Here is a 12,588-nt window from a genome sequence, read left to right on the forward strand (position 1 = left end):
CATTCTATAGCTGTCAGCTGCATTTAAATGGCTTGTAAAATCCTTCCTAAGGGTACAAACCCACACACCGTATACACAGCAGATACGCAACAAATACGCAGCAAATACGCAGCAGATTTGTTGGTACAGATTTGATGCTGTGTTCAGTTATTTAGATCTAATCTGCTGCGTATTTGCTGCGTGTTTGCTGCGTATTTGCTGCGTATCGCAGCAGTAAATACGCTGCTTATACGGTGTGTGGGTTTATACCCTAATGGTGCGTTCACACCTACAGGATCTGCAGCTGATTTTCTGCAGCAGATCTAATTTAAATAACTGAACACAGCATCAAATCTGCTGCAGATCCTGTAGGTGTGAACAGCAGATTTGATGCTGTGTTCAGTTATTTAAATGAAATCTGCTGCAGAAAATCAGCTGCAGATCCTGTAGGTGTGAACACACCATTAATGGTCTGGACCCCAACCAGGGGGGGGGGGATTCGCTCCCCACATGGGATAATGGAAAGCCGATCAGTTCTTCTCAAAGCCCGGGTCTTCTTCTGGTTCCTGGCGCTGCCCAGACTTGGCAACTGAATGTAGATAAGAATGGTCAATGCAGTACATAGGTCATAGTATTGCTCATTGAAGACCCCTTTGGGGATTACAAATAAATGAAAGAGTAACTTTTGATAAAGAACAGTGGAACCTGGCTTTTACTTGGACACATAGGGGGAGATTTATCAAAGAGTGTAAAATTTAGACTGGTGCAAACTACCCACAGCAACCAATAACAGCTCAGCTTTAGGCAGTGCTGAAAGGAAAGAGGAGCTGTGATTGGTTGCTGTGAGCAGTTTGCACCAGTCTAAATTTTACACCCTTTGATAAATCTCCCCCATAAACTTTCCAAATGTATTATCAACACAGAACTCATGAGAAAAATCCAGATGAGGTGATACTTAACCCCTAGCAGGTTGGCACATATGACTCCACACCACTCAAACTTATGTTGCCGTGGATGTTTCCATAAAGCTACACAACTGCACGTGGTGGTCATGCCCAAATCTTACAATTTTTTTGAGAGAGGTTTTTAACATACTGCAGCAATTTAAAACGCCCAAATTATGAAATGATCACATTCCTGATCTTGCACGGTATACGACACAAGGGCAAAAAACACTAAAGTACAAAAATGCTGAATGAATTGAATGAATAAAAAGTAATTTTTGTGCAAAGATGATACCCTTTCCTAAATTAAATGCCCAACCTTAAGGGGGCAGCACTTACGATTCCCAACAAAATGAGAGCACCCTATACTGTATGTGCAAATACACTGCTCCGGGTAAGGACAGGCAAATGTACTGCACCTATAACATTCTGCATGGCCTAATTGATATGGAGGAATAAAGATAAGTTTTACCCGCATTGGACGCTGTCATCCACCATCTTTTTCTACCACTGTTTGTCTGACCGACTGGGATCCACAGTCGGGATTAAATCTGTGCCCTTAGACAACTTGCATAGGATTTGAGTGCTGTTGATCCATTTTTGTTTTTGTGACTCTCCAGACAAGAGTGACAGCCTGCTCAGCCAATCACTGGCCATGGCGCTGTCCTGTCTGTCAGTCACTGATTGTCTGAGTGGGTTGTCGCTCTCATTGGATGTTTTTAACCCTTTAATAACCAGGCCAAGTTTCATTTTTGCACTTTCGTTTTTTCTTCCTCATTTTTAAAAGGCCATAGCACTTGCAGTTTTTCACCTACAGACCCACATGATTCCTTATTTTTTGCGATTCCAATTTTACTTTGCAATGACAGACCTAATTATTCCATAAAAATATGCTGCAAGTTTGGAAAAAAAACATATTCGCTGTGAAATTAAAAAAAAAAAAAGTAATTTATTTTCATTTTGGAGGGTTTTGTGTTTACGGTGTTCACCTTGTGATAAAACTGGCATGTTATCTATGTTAATGAAGTCAGTACGTCTACAACAATAGGCAACTTATGTACATTATATTTTATTTCACTATTTTAAAAAAATTTGTAACTTTTTAAAAAAACTAAATGTGTTTAAAATTGCTGTGTTACCATCCACTGTTATTTTTTGGTCTATAGGGCTGTGTGAGGTGTCATTTTTTATGCCATGATCTTTACTTTCTGTCGGTAGCCTGCTTGCATATATTCAACTTTTTAATCACTTTTAATCACAATTTTTACGGTTTTGATGTGACCAAAACTCAGCAATTTTTCACTTTGGTGAAGCATTTAAATTGTTAATTAGCCAGGCAAGGCAATTAGCCCACACCCACTAATAGCCACGGCATGACCCCTCTCTAAGGGCCCTATTACACCAACAGATTATCTGACAGATTTTTTTAAGCCAAACCAGGAATGGATCTGAAAACAGGAGAACTCTTAGGCTTTCCTTTATTACTTGTTCTCTATTTATAGTCCATTCCTGGCTTTGGCTCAAAAAAAAAATCTGTCAGAATATCTGCTGGTGTGATAGGGCCTTAAATGCCCCTGGCTGGACATGTATAATTCGGCTTTAAGTCGGTGAACAATTAACTTAGCATCCAAATTCAAGAGGAAAAAAGTGGTCTATAGGAGCCCATATCTAACAATTTTTTTTTATTTGGCAATATGATGATAGAGGCTTCTGACATTAAAAAGCCTCTATTATCTATAATACCTCCAAATATTTTTTGAGAGATTTCGAAGGGGATCCCATCTGGTCCAGGTGCAGATCCATTAGGAAGTGAACTCAGGGCCTGTAGGAATTCTTCCCTTGAAAATGGATCTACTCTGAGCTACTCTAAAGATTCTAAAAATTGTTTAATCTGATTAGGGGACAGGTTTGTTGGGGGTGTATATAAATGTGTATAATACTCAATGAAAGCGCTCTGAATCTCAGAAAAATCTATTACCAAATTCCCCATAGTAAAGTGCAACAATACAATGCAACAATGCAATTCTAGCCTGGTGGAGATAAGAACCCAGATTGTGTCCCTAATTCAGGATGGCTTGAATAATATTAAAGGCAGAATGTAGGACACTGAAAGGGCTCTCCCAGTAATGCAAACTCTGCTTAAAGAATTGTCTTCTGAGATAAAATTTCTTAAGACTAACTGTGAGACTCGTGGTAGAATGGTGGACTTTGAAGATCCCTCCAAGAGAGTAAATATACATGTATTGGGCTTCCTGGAGCGGAAGGAAGAAGAAGAGTGCATTATTTTCTGTTTACATTGGTTTAAAGCTCCCCTCTCTGTGGGAGAGTCCTTTCAATGTCCTGCATTTTATTCAAGTCATCCCGGATTAGGGACACTTTGCTTACCTCCACCAGGTCAGAATTGCACTGTAGCACTTCACTTAGTATTTTGTCTAGTAATTAATTAGGCTGCTCCTCATATTGGGCCTCTTCTATAGGGGGCGCCTCCTACTCACCATATATAGTATAGTGAGATCCTCTAACCTGTTATGTAACTGGGGAGGAAGGGGTATTTTTTGTGAGTGAGAGTTGACATTAGGTCCGAGGATTTAAAGCGACTCTGTACCCACAATCTGACCCCCCAAACCACTTGTACCTTTGGATAGCTGCTTTTAATCCAAGATCTCTCCTGGGGTCTGTTTGGCAGGTGATGCAGTTATTGCCCTAAAAAAACAACTTTTAAACTTGCAGCCCCGTGCCCAACGGCCGTGGCTTGGGAGTATCTGTGCCCTAACTTTGCACCACCCCTCCTTCCCTCCTCCCCTCCCTCTTCACATCTTCATCATTAGGAATGTCACTGGAACATTTAGTCCTGTCTGAACATTGCACAGGTGCCTTAACGATCCAGCCCATGTTCAGTGTTCACACAGATGAGGAATAGGAGGCTATCTGCCTGGAGCATTCCTAATGAAGAGGAGGGTGGAGAGGTGGGGAGGATCCTCAGAGGCTCAGCGCACTGGGCAGCACACTGATTGGCCGAGCGGGACGTCGAAGCAACTCGCTTCGGATACGCCAAGTGTGTTTGTACCCTAAATGACGCTTTCAGGATAGTTTTTTCTTTAAAACGTTATCTCATTCATTTACTCTGGCTGATAAAATCTAAATGATTGGAACAATTACGTCTCAATCTGAGGTGGTGGGAGGAGCATGAGGCGTGACTAAGGTCGGCTTCCTCCCCAGAGCCCCAGCGGATGACTAGGTACTGAAGCCCCCGGGTTTAATGTAATGTCTGCCCGGGCAGCTTGAAGGTGATCCAGGCGAAATACTTGCTGTTTACCCGTGCTTGATCGGTGGAGATGGTGGAGCTCAGGCTGCGGACTGGGCCGGACGCTAAGCGACTGCTGTAATCAGTGAGTGTGGAGGAGAAGCCACGTGACGCGGCGCTCGGCGAGATACGGCGTATGCCAGCTGAGAGGTGCGGTGGAAGCAATTGGCCTCCGGATCCTGCACAGCGGGAGAGACACAACAAGCAGCGTGGCTGGGCCGACTGGGCTGGTGGCAGTGAGAGGGCTAACGGCCTGGTAGACGCCCAGCCGGGCAGGAGGAAAACGCACCTGTGCGGTGTGGAGGCTCACGCATGTGAACTGGCTGGTCGGAGGGAGAGGCGGTGAGGGGCACCCTGGGAGCCTTGGTGATTCGATCCACGTGGCTGGGGTGCCGGTGTTGATAGCTGTGAGAGGGCTGTCAGCGCGCGGTTCAGAGGACGGAGGTGAAAGCTACTGACGTGGAAAGAGGTAGCTGATGTTGAGCAACCTGAGCAGCAAGAAGGTAACCAGGAGAGGATCAATCGTGAGAGAAGTGATCCGGGTGAGAAATTAATCGCCTGATAACCCATTTATAGACGCATTCTAACTGCACTAACCTTACTTATTGAGTACTGTATAAGCTGAGCAGTGCATGTCTAATACTAGAGATCAATTGTGAGAGAAATGTTTTGTTTGGGATATTTACTGCAGGTCATTCCAGCTTCTGGTGTATACTAACTGTTCTATCTCTACTGGTCGATCTATGTGGGTGCTGGATGTTTTATGACCACTATCAGAGATCACTGGTGAGAGAAGTGATCCGTGTGGGATATTTGTTGCAGGACATTCCAGCTTCAGGTGCATAGTAATTGATCCATCTCTACTAACTGAGTGCTGTTAGTGCTGGATATTTTATGACCACTACCAGAGATCACTGGTGAGAGAAGTGATCCGTGTGGGATATTTGTTGCAGGACAATCCAGCTTCAGGTGCATATTAACTGATTTATCTCTACTAACTGAGTGCTGTAAGTGCTGGACACTTTATGACCACTACCATAGATCACTTGTGAGAGAAGTGATCTGTCTGGATACATGCTGCAGGATAATCCAGCTTTAGGTGCATATTATTAACTGATCTACCTTTACTAACTGAGTGCTGTTAGTGCTGGACTTTTAATGACCACTACCAGAGATCACTTGTGAGAGAAGTGATCTGTGTGGGATATCTTCTGCAGGATAATCCAGCTTTAGGTGCATATCAATTGTTCTATCTCTACTAACTGATTACTGTAAGTGCTGGACATTTAATGACTACTACCAGAGCTCTCTTGTGAGAGAAGAGTGAGCTCTGGGAGTATATTACCTGTGCTACCCTTATTAACCGTGCAGTGCACAAGTTGGGCAGCTCAGGATTAATTTCAGTGCTCACGGTACTGAGATAAGAAGGAAACGTGGTTATTCAGTGACTGATCTGGTACACTGTGATATTAAACAGCAAGACAAAATAACTGACCGGTGCAATGAGTATGACAAAGGCCGGGTGTCCTGCTGTCCTCTGAGCATTTGTGTTTTGTTTTTTTTTGTTTTTTTGGGGTTTGCTGGAAATACATTATATGTAAGAGGGGGTGTTCTGATTAAGTGTATTATCGCTGCTTAAGTGCGGATATTGAGAAATGGCATCAAAAAATGGAAAAGCAGCTGGTAAAATGGAAAAAATCTTTTGCTCCCCAGGTACAGGAAATAAAGGGAAAAGTGGAGGGAAAGCAAATGCTGCCCCCCCCTCAGAGGCTAGGAGAGAATCCTTAGTAAGCGAAAGAGGGTCCTCAGAGCAACCAGGTTGGCTGGCGGAAGTGCTAGCAGCAATACATACAGGGCCGTTTCTAGCTTTTCTGCTGCCTGAGGCAAAAAAAATAAATGGCGCCCCCCCCCCCCCCCCATCAATTCATCAATTGTGTACTATTGGTAAATTAATTATTTTCACATTGTGTATTATGATGGTCTGCAGAACCTCATCATACACCCCATCTGCGGCAGAACATCATAATACACCTCAGCTGCTGCAGAACATCATACTACACCCAATCTGCTGCAGGACCTCGTACTACACCCAATCTGCTGCAGGACCTCATACTACACCCAATCTGCTGCAGGACCTCATACTACACCTCAGCTGCTGCAGAACCTCATCATACACACCTCAGCTGCTGCAGAACCTCATCATACACACCTCAGCTGCTGCAGGACCTCATCATACACACCTCAGCTTCTCAGGTGATATATAGCAGCACAAGTGGATATACATGTACACTATGCCCCAGTCTGTACATATACAGTATATATCACATGTGCTGCTATATACCACCTTCTCCAGCACTATGCCCCAGTGTACATATACAGTATATATCACATGTGCTGCTATATACCACCACCTCCAGCACTATGCCCCAGTGTACATATACAGTATATATCACATGTGCTGCTATATACCACCACCTCCAGCACTATGCCCCAGAGTACATATACAGTATATATCACATGTGCTGCTATATACTACCACCTCCAGCACTGTGCCCCAGTGTACATATACAGTATATACCACCACCTCCAGCACTATGCCCCAGTGTACATATACAGTATATATCACATGTGCTGCTATATACCACCACCTCCAGCACTATGCCCCAGTGTACATATACAGTATATACCACCACCTCCAGCACTATGCCCCAGTGTACATATACAGTATATATCACATGTGCTGCTATATACTACCACCTCCAGCACTATGCCCCAGTGTACATATACAGTATATACCACCACCTCCAGCACTATGCCCCAGTGTACATATACAGTATATATCACATGTGCTGCTATATACCACCACCTCCAGCACTATGCCCCAGTGTACATATACAGTATATATCACATGTGCTGCTATATACTACCACCTCCAGCACTATGCCCCAGTGTACATATACAGTATATACCACCACCCCCAGCACTATGCCCCAGTGTACATATACAGTATATATCACATGTGCTGCTATATACCACCACCTCCAGCACTATGCCCCAGTGTACATATACAGTATATACCACCACCTCCAGCACTATGCCCCAGTGTACATATACAGTATATATCACATGTGCTGCTATATACCACCACCTCCAGCACTATGCCCCAGTGTACATATACAGTATATACCACCACCTCCAGCACTATGCCCCAGTCTGTACATATACAGTATATATCACATGTGCTGCTATATACCACCACCTCCAGCACTATGCCCCAGTGTACATATACAGTATATACCACCACCTCCAGCACTATGCCCCAGTGTACATATACAGTATATACCACCACCTCCAGCACTATGCCCCAGTCTGTACACTATAGTAATGAAGAGGCTGGAGTCCAGCACAGGCAGGAGGAGGGGGAGCACACACTGACAGGATACAACTTGCTGGAGGAGCCGAATCTTGTGTTTGCTGCAGTTATCAGTCTGTTGTCACAAAGACGGATTATGTGCTTTCTTCAGTGTGCACACTCTCCTATAAGCACACTGCACTGCCTGTAGCTCACACATCCACACAGTGCACCACACAGTTGTAATCCCAGAGCTACAGACCTGGCACATGGCTCCCTCCTGGGTCTGAGACCTGCTCCCCCACCCCCAATTGTCGGGACCCCCCCTCCAGACCCTCCCCCTTCCCCCTTACAAACAATCATGACCCTCAGCCACCAGCCTCCCCCCTTTCCCTCGTTGTTATACTCACTACTACTGGGGAGGAGGAGGGATCAGCATGTGGAGCCGCTGTGGCCGGCTGTGCAGGCTCCTACCCAATCTTCAGGAAGACTGCCAGGTGACGTCACACATCAGAGAGACGTAGCCCGGCAGTTCCTGGGGAGGGCGGCAGGGGGCGGCCAGGCACTCAGCACTGATAGGGGTCTGCTGTCATTTTAGTGAAGTTAAACTTCACTAAAATGACAGTGGCAGAGAAGATTGTGCCGCCCCCTGCAGGAACACAGGAGCTGCCGCCTGAGGCTGAAGCCTCAGTCTGCCTCATGGCAGGAGCGGGCCTGAATACATAAATGTGATAAATCAATCTCTGATGTTGCATTGCAGGTGGGTTCAGTAGGGGCAGAAGTATCTTTCATTCGTGAGGACATCATTAAATTTAAGGAAAGATTTGGGGAGGCGGAAGCTAGAATAAGTACTTTGGAGGACGAAATTAAAGTGGTTAAAAGCTGCCTTGAGAACATAGAACAGGAGAATCGCAATCTTAAATCTAAGGTCACTGAAATGGAAGACCGTGCTAGAAGGTGTAATATAAGGATAGTGGGGATGCCGGAAGGGGTTGAAGGGAGGGATATGGTTAAGGGCCCTATTCCACCGGACGATTATCGTTTGCATAATCGTTAACGATCTCAAACGACCGCTATTGCGAAAGACCTCAAAACGTTCAGTCATTTCCATGGAACGATAATCGTTACTTATGATCGTAATTGCGATCGTTTCTCTTCGCTATTTATTCGCTACTGCGTTCGTATCTATTGCGAACGACCGAAAGATGTCTTATTCAATGCGAACGATTTGCGAACGTTTTGCGAACGAGCAACAATAAAAATAGGTCCAGGTCTTATAAAGTGATCAACGATTTCTCGTTCAGTCGTTAATCGTTAACTGCATTTCAACCAAACGATTATCGTTCAGATTCGAACGATTTAACGATAATCTGAACGATAATCGTCCGCTGGAATAGGGCCCTAAGTTTGTGCATCAATGGTTGGTGGATACTTTTGGTAAAGCAGACTTCTCCCCCTTCTTTTTTGTGGAGAGGGCCCATAGAGTGCCTGTGAGAGCGCCTCCTCCCGGCAGTCGACCAAGATCCATAATAGTGAAATTGATGTGCTACCAGGACAGGGACCAAATTTTAAGAAAGGGACGGGAAAAGAGAGAAATTCTTTACAACAATGCTAAGATTTTTCTTTTTCCAGACTACGCTTTGGACACCCAAAAAGGAGAATGTCGTTTGTTCAAGTAAAAAAAAGACTCCAGGGGAAGGGTTTAAGGTATTCCCTACTGTTTCCAGCAAAACTAAAGGTGATTTTTGAAGAGAAATCATGGTTTTTTGAGAGCTCGGAGGAGGCGGCCTCATGGATGGAATCTAGGGGCTTCTGATGTACTAAATAATTATATTTATTCTTTATTTTTTTTTAATTTATTTATTTATTTTTTTTATTTTTTTATTTATTTATTTATTTTTTTCTGCTGCTCCAATATAGTCCGCTGGGGGCTGGGGAGTTTAAGGCTCAAGTATAGAGGCCCATGAAATTATATGGGCTGTCTGGGGGAGTGGGGTTGGGGGGGTGGGGGCTGGGGGGGTTGGTGGGAAGGGGGGGTGGCGGGGTTGGGGGGGGGGAGGGATGGGGGGAGGGCAAGTGGAGGGGGGGGGATCTCAAATCTTTTGTTGGTCTGGGTGTTTTTTTTTTTTTGTTTTTTTTTGGGGTAAAAGATGAGTTTTAATGTCTTGACTTGGAATGTTAGGGGCCTTGCAGATCGTGTTAAGAGACTGGCTGTATTGAATTATGTAAAAGAATTTCTTCCCGGTGTGATATGCTTGATAGAAACCCATATGGTGAAAGATAGAGGTGATATTTTGGGTAGGAGATGGTGGGCAAACCAGTACCACTCCTTCTACTCGAATTATGCAAGAGGAGTTTCAGTTTTGGTACACCGGAGTATAGACTGGCACCTTATTGAAAAGAGAATAGATGATGAGGGGAGATTTGTGTTTTTATATGTTAAGATTTGTAATACGCCTTATATTCTTGCTTGTATATACAATCTACCTAGGGGAAAGGGTTTGTTAGAGACCTTCTATCAATTCTGCAAAGGGAAAGTAGAGTGCCCGGTGCTGGTCACTGGGGACTTTAATGAAGTGTTAGATGAACATCTGGATAGGTTAAGGGCAGGGGGGAGACAAGTTGCAGGGTCAGGTAGGACATCCTTGGCGACTCTCTTAGGAGAATTAGGGTTACACGATGTATGGAGAGAGAAGAACCCAGACAAAAGGGCTTATTCCTGCTGGAATAAATCGTCGAAGTCTATGTCAAGAATAGATTTAGTAATTGGGAATGACCTTATTGCTCCGAGGATAAAAAATATACGATATTTAAATAGGGCCCTTTCAGATCATTCGCCCACTCTTGTAGAATTGCACATACAGAAACACAGAGGGATTAAGGGGATGAATATTAATGCTCACTGGGTTAAATTAGTGGGGGATAAGGAGAAATTAAAAAAAGAAATTAGAGAAATATGGGATATTAATGAACACTCAGTAGATATACACATGGTGTGGGACGCAATGAAAACGGTTATCAGGGGTAAGTATTACGGGGTTATCGGAGGTATGAAAAAAACTTTCAGACAAAAAGAAGAGAAATTAAAGGGTAATGTCACATTGTTAGAGGAAGAGTATAAAAATACACCAACACAAGAATTGGAGAATAGATTAAAAAAGAGACAAGCGGAGTTAGAACAGTATTTAATAGAAAAGGCACATAATCAAGTAGAGTTTAAGAAGAGGTATGTGGGTTCGGGTCAACCAAATAGGGGGTTGATGGCTCTGATAAAGAATCAGCAGGAAAAAAGAATGATCAAAGTGGTGAAAGGGAGGGATGGTAAGTGCATTAATAACGAAGTAGAGATCCTTGAAGAGTTTAAAAGGTACTATGCAGAATTATATACATCTGAGTCTACTAAATCTATAGATGAGATGCAAGCTTTCCTGGATAGGGTGCAATTTCCGACGATTAGTGAGGAGCAGAGGAAACAACTAGACGGCCCGATTAGTTTAGAGGAACTTAATATGGCACTAGACTCCATTTCAGGGAACTCTGCCCCAGGGAGGGATGGCTTACCCTACGAAATTTTTAGATTACACAGAGACGTCCTTATTCCTAGTTTACATAAGGTTATTGTTGAGGCAGAAGTGAGAAATAAACTCCCCAGAACTATGGAAGAAGCTGTTATAATATTGTTACCAAAGCCAGGGAAGGATCTTAGTGAAGTAGAGTCTTTCAGACCCATATCGTTAATTAATGTTGACGCCAAATTGTATGCAAAAGTCCTGGCTGTGAGATTAGGGAAGATAATCGGTGAAATAATAAATGAAGATCAAACTGGGTTTATACCAGGAAGAATGGCAAAACATAACATAAGGAGGGTGTTCTGTAATATGGAACTGGCGGAGAAGGGTGGTTCCCACTCCATCCTGTCATTGGACACGGTGAAGGCCTTTGACAGGGTGGAGTGGGACTACCTATGGGAGGTGATGAGACGGTTTGGGGTAGGTGAGGGCTTTATTGGGAAGGTTAAACTCTTGTACTCAAATGTGAGGGCCCTGGTGAGTATTAATGGAATGCAATCTGAATCTTTCAATCTGGGTCGGGGGACGCGACAGGGATGTCCTCTCTCCCCTCTGCTCTTCGCCCTAAGTATAGAACCACTAGCAATAATGATCAGGGCCAGCTCAAAGATAGTGGGCTTTGGGGCGAGGGGTGGAGGGGACAGAATTTCCTTATACGCGGACGATTTGTTGTTGTTCTTGGAGAATCCGCAGATAGCAGTCCCGAGGGTGATGAAGATAATACAGGAGACAGGCGTCTTTTCAGGGATTAAAATTAATTGGTCTAAGTCAGTACTACTTCCCTTGAATGCTGGGTTATCCATATCTTTCCCTCCCCTGCGGACAGTAGAGGCGGGAAGTTGGTTTATATATTTAGGAGTAAAGGTTTCCAGGGATATTAGAGAATATAGTGTGTTAAACATCAAGGAAACTATAGGAGTTTTAGAAAAAAAGGTGGGTGTCTGGCAAAGGTTGCTACTGTCAAAGGCAGATAGAATAACCTTAGTAAAGTCTGTACTGCTTCCGAAGCTGCTATATGTTTTTGGGGCTGCTCCTGTGTGGGTTGAAGGTAAATACTTCAAGCGTATCAGAGCATTGTTTAATGCATTGATTTGGGGACGCAAGAGGGTAAGAATGAAGTTGGAGGGAATGTGTTTACCACTGTCTAGAGGTGGTCTTAGAGTTCCAGACATGGCTAGTTATTTTTTGGCATCACAGGTGTACTGGTTGGGCAAGCATAAGAAAGATAGTTTCTTTCAGGCCTTAAGGGGCAAGATAGGGTTGGAGGAGGAGGATATTTTTGGCTTGCTAGAAGGAGGTTGGCTTGAAGGGAAACTGTGGGGCCAAGGGGAAATGGTCAGGACAGTGGTGAGAACGTGGAAGGAGTTAAAGAAAAAGATAGAAGTCAGGGGCATTCTAGGACTAGCTCCATTATGGGGGAATAGCAACATAGAAGAGTTA

The 12,588-nt window shown here is 44.0% G+C and overlaps 2 protein-coding genes across 4 annotated transcripts in view; one reads left to right on the forward strand and one right to left on the reverse strand.

Moving 5' to 3' along the window:
- The window catches only part of C9H2orf80 (chromosome 9 C2orf80 homolog), a 114,154-nt gene that overhangs the window by 82,125 nt on the left and 19,441 nt on the right, over window positions 1–12,588 (reverse strand). The gene's annotated exons all lie outside the window — the stretch shown is intronic.
- The window catches only part of LOC138801056 (ferroportin-like), a 56,218-nt gene that overhangs the window by 18,179 nt on the left and 25,451 nt on the right, over window positions 1–12,588 (forward strand). The window lies entirely within an intron of this gene.

Source organism: Dendropsophus ebraccatus, chromosome 9 (assembly GCF_027789765.1).
Source record: "Dendropsophus ebraccatus isolate aDenEbr1 chromosome 9, aDenEbr1.pat, whole genome shotgun sequence".
Classification (NCBI taxonomy): domain Eukaryota; kingdom Metazoa; phylum Chordata; class Amphibia; order Anura; family Hylidae; genus Dendropsophus; species Dendropsophus ebraccatus.